Source organism: Capsicum annuum, chromosome 10 (genome assembly GCF_002878395.1).
Source record: "Capsicum annuum cultivar UCD-10X-F1 chromosome 10, UCD10Xv1.1, whole genome shotgun sequence".
NCBI classification, from domain to species: Eukaryota; Viridiplantae; Streptophyta; class Magnoliopsida; order Solanales; family Solanaceae; genus Capsicum; species Capsicum annuum.
In genome coordinates, this window is record NC_061120.1 from 126,477,694 (window position 1) to 126,495,769 (window position 18,076).

General features: G+C 36.6%; 1 long non-coding RNA gene across 6 annotated transcripts in view; it reads left to right on the top strand.

Annotated features, from left to right (window-relative positions):
• LOC107845448 overlaps positions 1–11,978 on the top strand; it is a 13,395-nt gene extending 1,417 nt beyond the window's left edge. The window contains exons 1-8 of one of the 6 annotated variants that reach the window (XR_001666863.2): positions 3,754–4,518; positions 8,520–8,872; positions 8,939–9,181; positions 9,347–9,551; positions 9,647–9,738; positions 9,818–9,928; positions 10,022–10,407; positions 11,737–11,978. This is a non-coding gene — a long non-coding RNA (uncharacterized LOC107845448). Of the gene's footprint in view, positions 1–3,753; positions 4,519–8,519; positions 9,182–9,346; positions 9,552–9,646; positions 9,739–9,817; positions 9,929–10,021; positions 10,408–11,736 lie in introns of those variants that run through there. The other 5 variants (XR_001666861.2, XR_001666859.2, XR_001666858.2 and 2 more) reach the window with 5 other exon arrangements.
• Positions 11,979–18,076: the final 6,098 nt, after the last annotated feature.

Here is an 18,076-nt window from a genome sequence, read left to right on the forward strand (position 1 = left end):
CCCCCCACCCCTCCCACCCTCCCACCCCCACCCTCTTCTGTCCAGACCCCTCCTCCTCCGGCACCGTTACAACAGTGCAATAGCCGAAGCTCGGTCTTCAGCCGCAACCGCCGCTCCATCGCCAGCAGCCGCAGATCCATCTCAGCAGCGATCCCCCGGTAGCAGGTCGACGCGGGGCTTGGTTGCCGGCTTGGTCTACAAGTGAAATCTGGTGACTTCTAACCTTTGCTTATTTCATTCTTCATTCTGCATTCTTTCATTCTTCGTATTATACTAGTGATTGAGTATAGTTTGGTTGCTGGAATATTTCTTTGAATTTGTGTGAGCCTTGTATTACTTGCTGCTGCTTTACTATTACCATCGTTTATGTCTTTATATCTTTATATTATCTTTATATTCTCTTATACTTTCGCCTAGTTGTGGCTGTGGGCAGTAATAGGTGGATAGGATCATGTCCGAGGGGGTTGGGGCGGGGGGCAGTGGTGGGGGCGGGGGATGAGGAAAGATCGGGAGTGGGAGGGAGGCCAAGGTTTGGCCGCGGGGGGAGTAGTGGAGGGCGTGCGGGTAGTGACGGTAGGCTGAGGGTTGGGTCTTGGAATATAGGGACCCTGCAGGGCAAGGCCATAGAGCTTGTGAAGACCCTTAGGAAGAGAAGGATCAACATTGCGTGTGTTCAGGAGACCAAGTGGGTAGGGTCTAAGGCTAGGGATGTGGATGGTTACAAGCTGTGGTACTCTGGGAGCGAGAGGCGTAGGAATGGAGTTGGCATCTTAGTGGATAAAGAGCTTAGAGGTCAGGTAGTAGAGGTGAAGAGGATCAACGATAGGTTGATGACTATTAAGTTGGTCATTCGGGGGTTTACCCTGAACGTGTGTAGTGCCTATGCACCGCAAGTGGGATCGGAGGGGGAGGAGAAGATGCGGTTTTGGGAGGCTTTGGAGGAGGTGGTGAGAGGCGTGCCTAGCTCGGAGAAGATTGTTGTAGCAGGAGATTTCAACGGGCACATCGGGGCGCTACCGGGAGGCTTTGGTGATGTGCATGGTGGTTTTGGTTTTGGGGAGAGAAATGAGGAGGGGGCTACCCTATTGGAGTTTGCGAGGTCCTTTGGGCTGGTGGTGGTGAACTCGGGCTTCCCGAAGAAGGACGAGCACCTGATCACCTTTCGAAGCGCAGTAGCCAGGACCCAGATTGACTTTTTGTTGCTTAGGAAAAGGGATAGGGCGTGGTGTAAGGACTGTAAGGTCATCCCGAGTGAGAACCTTTCGACCCAACATAGGCTCTTGGTTATGGATTTGGGTATAAAGAAGAATAGAAAGAGGAGGAGTAGGGAGTGTAGACCTAGAATTAAGTGGGGCGGCTTGACGCCAGTGAATGCGTGGGAGATAGGGGAGAAGTTGGCAGGAATGGGGGTGTGGGAGTGTAGGGGAGACGTGGATAGTATGTGGGATAGGGCGGCTAGGTGCATCAGGGAGAATGCAAGTGAGGTGTTGGGGGTTTCTAGGGGCCGGGCCGGGCACCATCAGGGGGATTGGTGGTGGAATGAAGAGGTGGAGAAGAAAGTGGGGACCAAGAAAGAGGCGTATGCCAAGTTGGTGGAGAGTAAGGACGAAGAGGAGAAGCGGGTAAACAGGAAAGAGTACAAGCTAGCGAGGAAGGAGGCTAAGTCAGCAGTCACGGCAGCTAAGACGGCCGCCTTTGAGAGCCTGTATGCAGGGTTACAGGGGAAGGGAGGGGAGAAAAAGTTGTTTAGACTCGCTAAGGCTAGGGAGAGGAAGGGTCGTGACCTCGATCAGGTGAGGTGAATTAAGGGGGAGGACGGTAGAGTGTTGGTGGAAGACGGCCACATTAAGCATAGATGGCAGTCGTACTTTCATAGGCTCTTGAATGACGAAGCGGATAGAGCTATTGTGTTAGGGGAACTGGAGCACTCAGAGGAGTGTCGGGATTTTAGCTATTGTAGACGTTTTAAGGTAGAAGAGGTTAGACAGGCTGTTCGCAGAATGCGAAGGGGTAGGGCGACGGGGCCGGATGAGATACCGGTCGAGTTTTGGAAGTTCGTTGGAGAGGCTGGTCTTAGGTGGTTGACGGGATTGTTTAATGAAATCTTCAAGACGGCAAAGATGCCCGAGGCTTGGAGGTGGAGCACCATGATACCTCTCTATAAGAATAAGGGGGACATCCAGAGTTGCAACAACTATAGGGGGATTAAGTTATTGAGTCACTCTATGAAGATCTGGGAGAGAGTGGTCGAGGTGAGGCTGAGACGGATAGTGTCTATTTCAGAAAACCAGTTTAGATTTATGCCTGGCCGCTCGACGACGAAGGCAATTCACCTGGTACGGAGGTTGGTGGAACAGTATAGGGAGAGGAAGAAGGACCTGCACATGGTGTTTATCGACCTGGAGAAGGCCTACGACAAAGTCCCCAGGGAGGTGCTTTGGAGATGCTTGGAGGTGAGGGGAGTACCGCTGGCATATATCAGAGCAATCAAGGATATGTATGATGGAGCGAAAACTAAGGTGAGGACGGCGGGAGGAGACTCAGAACATTTCACGGTCCGAACAGGGTTGCATCAGGGATCTACTCTTAGTCCCTTTTTGTTTGCAGTGGTGATGGATGTGTTGACGCGGTGTATTCAAGGGGAGGTGCCGTGGTGTATGCTTTTTACAGACGATGTAGTTCTGATAGATGAGACTCGAGGGGGTGTGAGTGACAAATTAGAGGTGTGGAGGCAAACCCTTGAGTCTAAAGGGTTCAGGGTGAGCAGAAGCAAGACAGAGTGTGTGGAATGCAAGTTTAATGACGTGAGGCGGGAGAATGAGGTAGTAGTGAAGCTGGAATCACAGGAGGTAGGTAAGAGGGAGAGTTTCAAGTATCTCGGGTCCGTGATCCAGAGTAACGGTGAGATTGACGAGGATGTCTCGCACCGTATTGGGGCGGGATGGATGAAGTGGAAGCTCGCGTCGGGGGTGCTGTGTGATAAGAAGGTGCCGCCTAAGCTTAAAGGCAAATTCTACAGGGCGGTAGTCCGTCCGGCCATGTTGTATGGAGCGGAGTGTTGGCCAGTGAAGAACTCCCACATCCAAAAGATGAGGGTGGCAGAAATGCGGATGTTGCGCTGGATGTATGGGCTGACTAGAGGGGATAGAGTTCGGAATGAGAACATCCGGGAGAAGGTTGGTGTGACACCAGTGGAGTGCAAGATGCGGGAAGCCCAATTGAGATGGTTCGGACACGTGAAGAGGAGGGGCATGGATGCCCCGGTCCGTAGGTGTGAGAGGCTAGCGTTGGATGGTTTTAAGCGGGGTAGGGGTAGGCTGAAGAAGTACTGGGGTGAGGTGATTAGGCGAGACATGGAGCAGTTACAGCTCACCGAGGACATGACCCTAGATAGGAAGGTCTGGAGGACGCGAATCAGGGCAGAGGACTAGGGCCAGCCTGAGTCGCTAGTGTAGGGAATTACGTGGTGGGGGTTTATTCCTGTTAGGAGTCCGTGTCCCATGTTTTATTATGAATCTGTGTGTTTTCCTTTGTTTTAGATTACTTATTGGTGCCGTATTTATGTTATGTAATCTTGTAACCTTGTGCTGTGCTTTACTATGTGTTTGTGTGGTACCGCGTGTCTTGAGCCGGGGGTCTATCGGAAACAGCCTTTCTACTTCTTCAGAGGTAGAGGTATGGACTGCGTATATCCTACCCCCCCCAGACCCCACCAGGTGGGAATACACTGGGTTTGTTGTTGTTGTTGACTTGTGTAAATGCCCAGCAAGGTTCCTCACATTATCACAGAAAAATTTCTTGTGGAGAAGGTCTACTAGGTCTACTTCTTGTATCAATTCTTTGGGTGTGCATTTATTTTGTGATTGTATGATCTTGGTTCAAATATTTCTTTTCATGTTTGAATTGGTTCTTCGTCCAAATTTGTGAAAGCTTATCTAGTGTAGTTTCACATAGTGTTGTTTGTTCCAAAGTAACCGGGATACTTTGATGAAAGTAGAGCATGATTAATCAGAAGGACATTATCTCCATTGAACATATTGGTGGTGGTTGTATGCGAATCTAAGTGACTTTGAGCCTCTTTGGAATAGCTTATTTTAAGTTAAAATTACAATGACTAAAATAGTCCAAAAGCCAACGAATTACATGAAGAAGTTACAACTTGCACATCCTGTTGGTTGGCTGGCTATTACAGATTACATGGCTATTTCAACCAGATCTGCACTTCTCTATATGCCTACGAGATGGATGCATATCCCCTTGGCATGATAAAGCTAAATGAGAGCATAAATATCTTCTAAGGGATAATGATACTTTTATTTCATGTCATCCTAGTTTTGTTCTCAAAATGCAGGTTATATGGGTTCCTGGCTGTTTTGAAATTGGCGTGGCTGCACAGCATCTTGGAAAGTCACAGAAGTATCAAGAAATACTCTACATTGGGGCTTCAAGATTACTACCCTATCTACCTAATTTGTTGTAGTTAAAGGTTACCAACCAACCTGCCTCGAAACATCATAGGTGATTGTTCAACACTCAGATACCCTTTCTGTTTTGCTTTATTAAAGCCTGATTTACAAATTTGCAAAATTCTCTAGTTTATCATGTTCTCACCTGAAAAATTAATTTGATATCTATAATGCCAATAAAACTAGAACTTTTGGTATTCACATGTCTGCCTCGAATTATGGGTAGGTCTTTAATAATGTAGGAGAATTGTACTTGCTTATCTTTCTTTTTTTTGCTTTTCTTGTGGGCCAATTAAATATTTTTTGACAACTTTTCGGGGTGAAGGCAGGGGTTGAGTTTTCCACCTTGATTAATTGTTGAAAAGAGCACATTTTCAGCTGTGTTTCAGCTTTAGAAATTGGTAATTTTCCTCTTTCTATTGCTATTATTGTGAAAGCACTACTGAAAATAAGGGCTACGGTAATGATTCTATAGTGACTGTTGTATAACCGTCACTGTAGATACTCTATAGCGACGGTTATAACTATCGCAGTATGTTAATTTCTAACTTTCATTTTCTGGGAAATACTAACAGGACCATCCAACTGTAGAATCACCTTTCTGTTTTGTGGAATCTCTTTTTGAGCCGTGTATTGCATTTTACCTACTCTCAGCTTTATGACTTTCATGAATTTTTTTAATCTATTTATCTCGAGGGAAATTTTCTTTCATTAACCAAATTGACCTCTTATTAAAATCAAACAAATAGACACGCTATCAGATTAATGCCAGCCCTTTATGAATCTAAGAGTTACTAAGCTAGTTTGCATATGCCATACTAGAAGATTGAATCCTGTGATCAAGTTCCTTCCACAACTATCTTGTACATATAAACCTTTTCTATAGGCTTTGTTTTATGTACCCTCAAAATTCTGAAAGGCTAGTAAAATGACCTAGATCTCCCCTACCATTGAATTGAATCTGTATGGATGATATAAAAATATAATTATTGTGATCTTCAAAAAGAAGCACTACACTATCACAGTTATCTTGGCTAAGTATCTTGTCTGTGTATGGCGGTTTACTCAGTCTCACCTATGACTCCGAGGTAGTAGTATGAACTACGTACACTTACCCTCCCCAGACCACAATTGATGGGAATATACAGGGTATAAGATGGGGATTAAACTATCACAGTTTTATATAAAATATTGACGTAGATTATTTTTTATATTGTAGAGTGGACTCAGATATTTGTTAATTAGCCATGACATGGACTTTGAAGAATGCGTACGTTAGTTAGCATATGTCAGTCTATTTACATTTCTTTGTGGGAAGTTCCTTTTCATCCATTAAAGTGATTCCCTTAATATCCAACCATACTGTCTCCATCTCGCAAAATCCGATCACCAAGAGAAGCCAAGAGAGAGATCCGGAGGATAGTACTAACAAGGATTTTTTTGAGAGCCAACTTCTAAACTTATGGGATTAGAATTTATTTTATATAATTATTAAGTAGCCGAGACATATTGTATTGATATATCACAAGCTGTTACTTTAAAGATGATAAGAAATATCCATATTTTAGGGACCTAGCTATGTTTTTAATTCAAGGCTAACTAAAGAAACAATTTTAGGTCACATCTACAGGAAATCTTTATTTTTATAAAGTTGAATAAGGAACCAGAGCACATTTTATACTTTTCTAGCCAAGATGATACCCGGTCCATATGGAGCTTCAGTTTTCTTAATGACTGGGCTAGAAAGTAAAGACGATTCCTGATCTCATCCCGCAACTTGTGTGGATCTTACATTGATACTGTATTTTATGTTAAAATCTACTAAAATTTACTATAGAACATCTCTCTTTATTGTTTTGGGATTACTTGTGTTGCTATGTCTTTTTACTTCTTCTTCAATTTCAATATTCATCTTTCTACATTATTATAAGCAATCTATAACTTCAAATTGCCCCAGGAAAAGTTCAGGTTCTAATCTCACTGTCCTTCTCTATCTTAATCTCTTTGATTAATACTTGATAACTTGTTCTTTTTGTAAGTGCTTTTAAGAGTAGAGAACAGAAGAAGTTGTTTTTGGAGAAGCTAAATAAAGTAGCTTTCCTCCAAAAGCACTTTTTGGAGAAGCATACACTTAATATAACTGGTTTTCATATCTATCTAATTCGAATTGGTTTGTGTTTGAGGTATTATTGTTGTTATTGTTGATATTGTCAGTTGTCTGTCATTTTCTTAAATATCTTTGTGCATGTAGGAATTGAGCACTCAATAGAAATAAGATTTGGAACAAAATAGTAAAGTCTTCATTTTTTGGATTTAGAATGAGTCATTTGTTGATTTTTTTTTCTTTAAAGATTTGGGTATTTTCATCTCTATAACTACCAATGGCGAACTACATTATTCTATTATGGAATAGTTCTTCTTATGTACTCTTCTTTTGTATAGAGATTGTAGACCAATCTTGGTGATTTTGAGAATTTTTGTACAGCTTGGTTTTGCTAAAATTACAAACCGTGACATGATTCTGTTTTCCATTGGTGTTTCTATTTTCTTTGCAGGTGCATATTCAATTCCTTATATGATTTACTACTAAGAACATACCAGTGCTATCTATCCGCCTACCATGACTGTTTGTCCCTCTCTATATTTAAATTGTTTAACTCTGTCATAGTTTTGGGGAAAGAGGTTATAATTTCCAGCTCCCAATCATCCAAGTTTCTTCGTAGCTATAAATTCCAAGCTTGTCTAATCTACATTTTAGCCATAGTGGCATATTGTTGTTGACATAATGAATTTAGTACATGGTAAGCTTGCTTCAGGGGTATTTTCCCTATCCAATTATCATTTTAGAAGGTCCGGTCATTACCCACCTTGATTTTAGAAAATGTGTTTCTGTTTACCTAAAATTCTCATTTCTACAACTGCTCTGGCAACTGCAACATCAACAGACCCTGAAGATGACATCTTGCCCTAGCTTCTGTTCTGTTCCAATGTTCAAAATGTGCATCATGTCCACAAGTTAAGTGAACATTCAAAAATTGTACTATCCAGAAAAAAATGTGTGCATCATAATCTAATATATCATGAATAACATTAGTTATTCCAAATATGAATTGTGTTGGCTCCTAATTATAAGCTTATAAACATAGATTTGAATAGTAATATGGTACAAATCTGGTTGATTTCTTATGCACTTTGATTATGTTTTTTTTAACATAGGGCTTAAATTATTCAACAGTTATTTGGTTAGCAGACTAGGTGTCTAAACTTAATATATTATATCTAATTACTAAATAAGTTGTTGTTGTTTTGCAAAAATGTGGTATTCATTCTTAAAATGATTTCATGCTTGTGTGGGGTCGATTAAGACTAACTATACTCCCATTCTTACCTTTCTCTTAGTATACTTGCTTATTGAACTGCTGCTTCTTTCGCTCAACAGACGCATTCCATGATATTTTTTTCTTCAAGTTCTGATTTGATGAGTAGCTAATGGATGTGACAGCCAGGCTGGCTTTTATGTTCCAATGAGGCACTTCTACAGTCTTTAGATATAAATCCATTAATTAGAAAAAACAATTTGTTTTTTATTAGACCTCTTTTTTGCTAAATAATTAAGATATGTGCCTACGAGGTAGATGCAGATCCCTTTGGCATGATAAAGCAAAATGAGAGCATAAAGATCTACAATGGGATAGTGACACTTTCATTTCATGGAATCATCTAGTTTTGTTCTCAAAATGTTGGTTGTATGAGTTCCTACCTATTTTGAAATTGGCATGGCTACACAACATCTTGGAAAGTCACAGAAATATCAAGCAATACTCTGCATTGGGGCTGTAGTAAGCTTGCTAAAGAACATAAGGCTACCTTATGTTCTTTTTCCTCCTACATTATTTGCTTATTTTGATTCTTTTTCATTTGATGGTCCATTCATAATGTCTATTGAAATATGGATGATTACAGTTACATATTTTAGATATCCTTTTAGCTTATTCAGTTTTGGTTGTCTTATATGTTCATCAATTTTTCTTGTTTCGTCTTAAATTTATACAGGTTTGTATAAAAATGAATCAACAAGAACCTTCAAAAAGTAATAAAAGAGTAGGGAATAGGACATTTAGTAAACCTGGATCAGTATCAGCCATGGCAAATAGAAAGTGACGTATGCTGACAACAAAGGAAATTGTTCAAGCTACACGATCGGAGAAAGGGAATCTTCTAAAGTTAATTGAACAAGAGCACCACAATAGCACCACCAGTACCACCATCTAGACAAACTGAATAGTCAGCAGTAGAGCACCTTGTTGTAGAGGAGTAGCATGCAGAAGATAAGCAACATGTAGAGGATCAGGTCCAAATGACAGATTCAGTCACTCCTACAACAACTGAACATTTTGAAGCGCAAGGTAATATATAGCTTAGAAATTTATTGAATTCATTCATGACCTCTAATTTCTTCTATTTTCTTATAGATGAAGGGCCTTTAACTAGAAAAACAAGATGCAAAACACAAATGCACAAGGTACATGGCTGGCAAAAGAAAAAATTGATCACATTAAACCAGAACAACCAACCTTTTGGTCCCACGGATGAAGTTATAACTGATTTGGGAACCTTCTTAGGCACATTAGAAAGGAAAGCAACACTTTTCCCATTAGATAGATTTAATTGGAGGCATATGGATACCAAACAGGAGTTTATGGGAGTATACCTAGGTTTGTGTTATGAATATTTGATATATTTTTAGTTAAGTGGTTTTGTGTCTATGAATGTGGTGGCTACATTTTCTAGCTTTATCTTCTTTTTTTTTTGTGTTGTTGTTGACATTTGAATATAAAGATACATATTATTATTTCTATTTGAATAGAACCAACGTGTAGGTAAAATATGATATTCTTGATGGTACAAAACATTGGATTTTGGAAAGAATTCGAGAATCTTAGAGAAAGCATAGAAATAATTTGAAGATAGATTATTACGATCAATATGATGATGATGTTGTTCGATTGAAGAAAAAGCCCAATAGTGTTCCAGAATGTCAATTTTAAAGAACTCCTCGTGTATTGGAAGTCCGAAAAATTCTAGGTAAAACGTATTTCACCATTTGTGATCATATTACTATTAGTTCTATAGATGGAGTCCTTTATTACTATAGTTAACATTACTGATTCATTTTTCAGAAAATGTCCAAAATCAATACTAAGAATCGAAAGAAGCTGATGAATCTACACACTACTGGAAGAAGAGTTTTGCTTTAGTTCACAATAAATTGGTGTGTTCTCTTATTCATTATTTAGTTATAAGTATTCATTTAAATAGTTATTGATATTCACTAAATATCATATGAATAGAAAAATGAGAAGGGGGAAACTTTGTCTCTAAAGGAGATGTTTGTGGTCACAAGAGCAAGAAAACCTAATCGTACATACAAGTTGTCTAATGAGGACATCACTGGTAAAATTGTATGAAACTTATCTTTTTCAAGTTTATATTGACATAAATGATCAGTTCTTAATTTTTAATTAATTGAATGTGATTTTGAATATTATTATTAGGCTCAAATAAAGGAAATAGAAACACAACAGGGAGCAAATGAACAACCCGTTGATGTATTTTCAGCCGTCATGGGTATTGAACATCTAGGATGTGTAAGACTGCTTAGGAGGGGGGGTTACAAAGACTTCTTTGAAAAGATTAAATGGCATCTCTGGACAAACTTTAAATTCCACAAATGATGTTGTGCAACAAATACAAGAAAGAATGCAAAAAATGGAGGATCAAATCGAGGAGCAAAAGAGAAACATTCCACAAAAAGTTGTTGTAGATGTAATTGCTCAACTTTAGAATAAAGGAATAATTGATTCTAAGATACTATCAGAATTATCTATTCCTTCACCAACAGAATCGACTTCTACACTAGCATCCAGTCAAAAAAGTCAAGGTTAGTGTTTGAAATTCTGAATTGTACTCCAGTTCATGTAGTGGCTGATATTGTTGTTGTTGTTGGCCTGTATTGGATGGTTATTTGTGGTAGGTAACTGTGTGTTATATATTAGGGTATTGTTTTTTTTCTTTCCCCTACAAAAGTTGTCCAAATTTAAATGATTCTTATGTTTCCTTATTCACTGTTAATGTTAGAGATCCCTTGGTGAAACGTTGCAGGAAGAGAAGTATAGTGTATGGTTTGTTGACTATTATAGAGGACAGACAATCTCTTTTTTTCCCTTGAAATAATAACCATTGATAGCAACGTTAAACTGAAGCTTCTATTTCTTAAGATGATTGTAAAAATAATGAAGGTGGTTTTTATAATTGTATTTGTATTCCTACCACGGCCTTTGCCTCCTTTTCCGCCATTGAAACCACCAGAATTCTTAAGGGTTGTACTTTCAGAGTTAGGTTACCCTGTAAAATTCATAAATTAGGTAAAGGAGTATGTGTCATCAATTTCCTATTCCTTGGCGATTAATGGACAACTCACTAAAACTTTTGAAGGAAAGAGAGTCATAATGTAGGGTGATATGATGTCACCTTTTTCTATCATAGCCATGGAATACTTAAATAGAGAGTTATCAGTTGTCACAAGGAACCCATACTTCTAGTTTCATCGAAGATACACATAATTAAACTTGAAGCATATTTGTTTTGTGGATGACCTTTTAGTATTTTGTAAGCTAAGTAAAAGTTAGTGTTACTTGTTAAGCAATCCTTTGAGAAGTTCTGTAGAGCATCTGGTTTGTAGGCAAGTTGTGAGAAGATCTCAATTTACTTCTCAGGGGTTAAATCACATATAAATCCACAGATCTTAAGGACCTTGGGTTTTAGTGAAGGATCCCTCCCTTTCAAATATCTAGGAGCACCTCTTTCCTCTAAAAGGCTAACCATTGGTCAATGCATGCTATGGTGAATAGAATAACTGAAAGAATAAGGTGTTGGACTTCTAAATTACTCACTTATGTAGGGAGGTTGTATCTTATCAAATCAGTGGTATTTGGAATGGAAACATATTAAGCTCAAATGTATGTTCTACCCAAGAATATCATGCAATTAATAGAGCAAGTATATAGGACCTTTTTCATCACAGTGAATTCTTATACAAGAATAGGGTGAACCAAGAGACACTTATTTTTAAGTTGGACAGGCTAGATTTGTAGATACACATATATCCTTGATTTTATCGATCGAGTTCTATTTGATCTTTTCCAACTTTTATTGTTCTTGTTGTGTAGTTTGTTGTTCAACTTTAATTTTGTTTTTCTTATTGTTGTAGGTGATCATGACATAGAAAATGGTGGGAACGAAATTAATGAACTATACTTGACCTAAGAGATCGATCCATTGGCTTCATGTCACACTAGTTGTTGGAAAAACTTGTGTATGTTTTGATTGAGATTGAACACATTTGACCAAGTATATATACGAAGTTTCAAACATCTTTTATTTTTGAACATTCAAAACTTGTGTATGTTTTAATTTTTTTGTGTGGTCAAAAAATATTTGGTTTCTTATTGGTTAACATTTTGGGAATTAATAGTTACTAGTACTCTTGATGATTAATATATATGTACATTTTGTGTTATGGTACCTTTATAAAATCATTGCAATAGCATAATATAGTATTGTTGAATAGTTTAATATCGGCTATAGGGACAATTATTTTAGGCTATTAGGACAATTATAGTATAATAATTGTCCTAATAGCCTAAAATAACTGTCCCTATAGCCAAAATTAACTGTCTCTATAGTTGATGTTTGACTATCGCAATAGCTTACAAAATAATCGTCCTATAAACCTTTTAGGATGGTTTATAACTGTCACAGTAGGTAGTCATCCCAACATAAATTAAACCGTCGCAATAGCTTAAAAACTGCCGCAATAAGTTTTATCGGGACGGTTGAAAACCGTCCCAACATATAATAAAGCATCACAAAAAGTTTTATAGGGACGGTTGAAAATCGTCCCAACGTATAATAAATCATCACTATAGGTCAATATATAAGAACAATTTACAACGGTCTCGATAGCCTCATAACCGTCGCCTCATCATACAAATAATCATCGTTATAGTAGATATATAGGAATGGCTTGGAACCGTCCCAACACCATGAAAATCATTTCCATATGGTCAATGTAAAAAACTGTCGCTAAAGACTGAGATATAGCAATGGTTTTGCTAACTGTCGCAAAAAATCATCGCCTGTGATCTATTGTAATGCCTTTAGTTGTGTCGGTTCTTTAACCATCACTATAGGTCTATTGGAACAGTTATGGTAGCTATAAAGACGGTATGAGAACCGTCACCATAGTCCATTTTTCAGTAGTTTATGGTCAAAATTGGGTGTCAGCACACACAAAACCAAAACCTTTGACTTCAAAATGATTGAGTGGGGACTTTTGCAAGTGAAAAAGTATCAAGTTTACAGTAAAGCTAAAGAAACTAACCTCTGATCTCGAATATCTCTCAAACAATTGAATCTTTGATTCCGGGTCTTCTCCTTGTCTTCTTAGAGAAAATTTAATTTTGGTTTTGATTTTTCGATTTCTCAGATTGATTTTGGTTTTAAATTTTAGAAATTCGGTTAAAACAGTTCGGTTTTTTATTTTTTAAAAAAATATGGTTAAAACAAAAAATAAAATTACATAAATAATATATATATTTTTTGTTATATATATAATTTTTATATTTATATATATATATATATATATTATATATTCAGTATAAATAATATTTTTCTGTTATTTCAATTCATTTCATTTCATCCATGTTGAGTTATTTATATGTGAAAATGAAAAATATGTTTGAAAAAATTATTTTTTTCTAAAAAAATCACCAATTTTAAATGTCCGGTCATGATAAAGAAAGACTCACTACTTTAATCTTCAAAATCGAAATAAAAAATTTGAAATAATTGAACCGAATTTATAAAAATCGAATTTATTTTGGTTTGATTATGGTTGTCATTTTCGTCAATCCAAAAATCGAAAAATCAAACCGATATTAAACAAACAAATCAAACAAACAGAATGCCTACCCCTAATCTAATCATATATATAATTCTAAAACTACCTAATATTTTCTACTCAATGTAAAATGCAATATTTTTTATTTTATTTTGTGATCATTATACCTTATATCTCACACCAAACGACTCTTAAATGTACATTATATTGATATATTATATTATTATGTGTAGTATGATGCCTTAAATTATATTTTGATTAACCAATAGAAAAACACACTCTATTTGAATCCTGAGTCGTTCTTCGCCCTATCTTATGCCAACAAATTTCACCTCTTTAAGTTTTTGGTGATAACAAGTCAAGCTAAGGTTTATTCAGCTCGAATACATCTGTGATACAATCTATGTCAATAAACTAATTTTAATTTCCTAAGCATCTTTTGCTTGATTATACGTGTCCACCGATTTAATGTCTAATTTCTTTTTATATTGGGATATGGTACAAAAATGACATAATTATTAGAACATTGACTTCTCCTACGCAAAAAATAAATCTAAGACTTTAGTCATGGCTTCTCTTCTTCAGAATTGTAACGTAGAAAATTGCTTATTAATTATATCATTGAATTAATTATTTCCAAAACTGATCCCATCAAGTCAATATCATAGAAAAACCATTAGAAGAGAGGTGAATGAGGTCTTCCAGGTTTCTTAAGTAGATTTAGAAACATCATAGGAAAGCCATTAAATGGTCATATTGGTAAGCAGAGGTTGAAAACTAAAAATGTCCAAAAATAGTAAAAACAACATGAGAAGTTGATGCTAAGCAGATGTTGTTTTTGGATATAACTATATAAACTTCAACGCTAAGTTCAACAACAACTTCAAGAACTGCAATGAAGTTCCAACAACTTCAAACACAAGTTCAAATGATCAGTGGCGAAGCCGCATGCAATTTAGGGGTTTATCCGAACCCCCTTCGTCGGAAAATTATACTATTTTTATATGGTCAAAAATTATTTTATGTATGTATTATAGATGTTGAACCTCCTTCGATTAGCCCATATATTTACTTCTGAACCACCTTAAAGGAAAGTCTGGCTCCGCCACTGATGTTGATGGAAGCATTATGCATGAATAGCGGGGAAAAAGTGATTTCCCATTATCTACATCTGCATCTCTATGCTATTGTTCTTTTTTTATGTTACTGAATGTTGAATTCTATAGATAATACTTATTATTTATAATCATACATTGATTATTGCCTAATTTCTCGAAGTACGTAATTTCATAAGCAATTTATTTGTCACTATTATAGATTATCAAATATTTTAAAGATTTGTTTGAGCATGATTTAAGTCTTAGAATTTCTTTATGGCTGGTTTATTTATATTTTTCATAGAATTTTAGATTTTAGAATTTTGCATGAAGAAAGTAACTAAACTAAAATTTTCATCTTTATAAGTTCACATAAACTTCACATTGGATAGAATTAACGTCATGCGTGTCATCATAAATCTGGAGTTAAAATTTATGATGAAAATAGTAGAACTTTGTAGTATGGTTTGAGATATTTGTATCACTTTAATAGATATAATATTAATTTATGCAAGACACACGTGAAAAGCATATATATATATATATATATATATATATATATATATATATGTATGTGTGTGTATATATATATTATGCAAGATACAATTGGGTCCCGAGACGTCACACGGTGCTTAGGATCACAAATGACCCCAGGCTAACCTTTCTACTAGCATAACTCATAAGCAACTGATCAAAAAGTATAAATCTATACAAATCTGTGAAAAATAACTCTTTTCTGAATCTGATCAATACAAAACCGAATATACAATATTACAATTCTGCCTTTACAACTAAAACTGAAATGGAATACATCAACTTCTACTGACTGTCTATGAAGCCTCTACTAGTACTGACTGTAGGTAGCCGGGTCAAGACTCCCGACTATCCCAACTCAATACGACTGAATAAAGAAAATACAACACTATTAGTTCTGCATAACTGACCCAAGCCCTTGATTAAAAGGACTTATCACCTGCTAACTGGATACCACGAACTGACTGGATCTGAAGGTGCATACTATACCTTGGACCTATATTTCAAGAAAATATAGCCCACATACGAATATGTGGGTCAGTACCATGGAAACGTACCGAGCATATGGGGGTGAAATGCATATATAAAATAATATCTTAATATTATCACAGTTTATAAAATTATGCATGCAGATATAAATGACTCACTTAGCTCATATTAAATCATTGAAATCATGGATGAATAATACATGTAAAGTAAAACAAGTGAGTCATTACAATAATTTCTCAATTCACTCTATCTCATTTTCAAATCATCAAAGCAATCAAATCTCATAACAATTCTTTTTAGAATATATCCTTTCAATCTTTCGAAAACAACTTTCTCAAACTCAGTTTTTTAAGCGAATATATTTTCATCTTAGATAGAAGAGTACACACGCACACACACACATTGGGAGTCTCTCATAACTGACATAAACTATGTGAGCTACATGGAGTCTAGCGTTCTACCCACGTTGGGGAGAGTCTCCCTATTCCTTGCCATCTAAGTAGGACTTTAAATAATCTATCCAAACAGTAGTGATCACTATAAAAATCAGTCTCAATTCCGACTCCTATGGGGACATGTAGTTCTAGGAAATTACCAAACCCGCTATACCTCCCGCTCGGTGCTAAAGACTACTTCCGGACTTAGCTCAGATATTTTCAAAAGAAAATCCACCGTAAAATAGTTCAAAAATTCACAATGGGAGCCATTATGCTACCCCTTTCATAATGAATCAATAAAAGTGGATTTCTTTTCTCATCTCGGCTTCAAAATCAACCCGTTTTTATGACCGAAAGGTCAAAGCTTCTTTATCTTTTTAAATCATTCAAATTCAAGGTGTTTATAACACATGATTTTTCAAAAACAACAATCTCAAATAGAGTTCAAAACCCATGTCTCAATATCACATTAAAACTTAACAACATTCAAGCTTTACATCATAAACACATATAAATTTCTTCAAAATCTAGAAATTTCAGCTTTAAGCACAAAATATCATTGTTCTCATATAATTTCACTTCTAAAATATCAAAAATATCATAATCTCATGAGAATCAATATAGGATGTAAATTCATGCTTCAAATTCATAATAAAACATATAAAACCCATAACTTTGTAAAAAAAAAATATTTTTGGGCACAAGAATGAAAGAGTGTCCTTGTTGAAAAACCCCACATACCTCTAACTTGAAGCTTTGAATGACTTTCTGAATGACGTAATGCTATTCATGAACTTTTGGGTGTCCTTCGTAGCCTTCGTAACGGGAATTCTGAATATGTAAAAATTATAGAATTACCACGGTTGAATCTCTAGCTATTAGGGTTTTTATGTTGAAACCCTAAAGGTTGTTCTTGGTGATTTTGAGAGAAAGTAAACTTATTTTGATGTTAAGGAGTTAAATCTCTTGTTATAGACATATATAGGGGTGTTTTTGGCACTTGAAAGTGAGGTATGCGGCGCATAACCCATTGCAGACCTTAAGGTGTGTGTCGCATACCTTATAACAGACTTGTAAGTATGTCTCGCACTCTTACTGCCTCTCACAAAAATGGGCATAACTCTTCGCTCGGGTATAGGATTTTTGTGAAATTGGTATCGTTGGAAAGATAATTCAATTATCCACAATTTGATAGGTCTTGGGATAAAAAATTTCATGTATATTAAGAGATATATACATTTGTAGTTGACCCTTATAGAATTGAATGTCAAACTTTGGATGAATCAATTGGTCTTAGCTCAACTTTGTTCTAGGTCATTGGTATGAACATTTTTCACCTCTAAACTACACCATAGACTAGGATAATGATCATTCAACTTGTATTCACATTCAAATCATTTGGATTAGAGCTTAGACGCGTAGGATCAATGGTTAGAATTTTAGCACAAAAATACGAGGTATTACATTATCTCCCCCTTGGGAACATTCGTCCCGAATGTGGATAATTAAGCTGAAACACAGAGGAATCTCAGTCTTTAAGCTAACTTGTACAACTGATATAAACTGAATCACTAAATCTCAAACATAATGTGTCACTAAACTGATCTGCAAGTGCATAAATTCTCATGAAAATAGCTATATAGCTAAGATAGAAACGAGAGTGTCAACTTATGAGTAACCATTACATTACGTTGGATCTGATCTCATGTGAAAAAGATGAGAGGTTTATGACATGAAAACTCAGGGTATTACAACATCCCTCTCTTGAGATCGTTCATCCCCGAATGATAATAATTTGGTAAAAATACTAGGAAGAGACTGTGATACTACACAGGATACTTATGAACTGAATCATGACTTAATATCTGGAACTGACACTTTCGCATGAACTGAGCTGAATTCATAATTTAATTGGACACAAACATATTGCCTCTTGGAATGGACATACGCATGAGACTACAGATAGTAAGACTAGGTGAAAAAAATTAAGAATCTCTAGGAGCTTATCTGCTTGCTTGCTAAACTGGATTGCAGGCTATAAGGACTGAATCATATTGACTGCCCACACTCAAATGGAGTATTTCTTCAGTC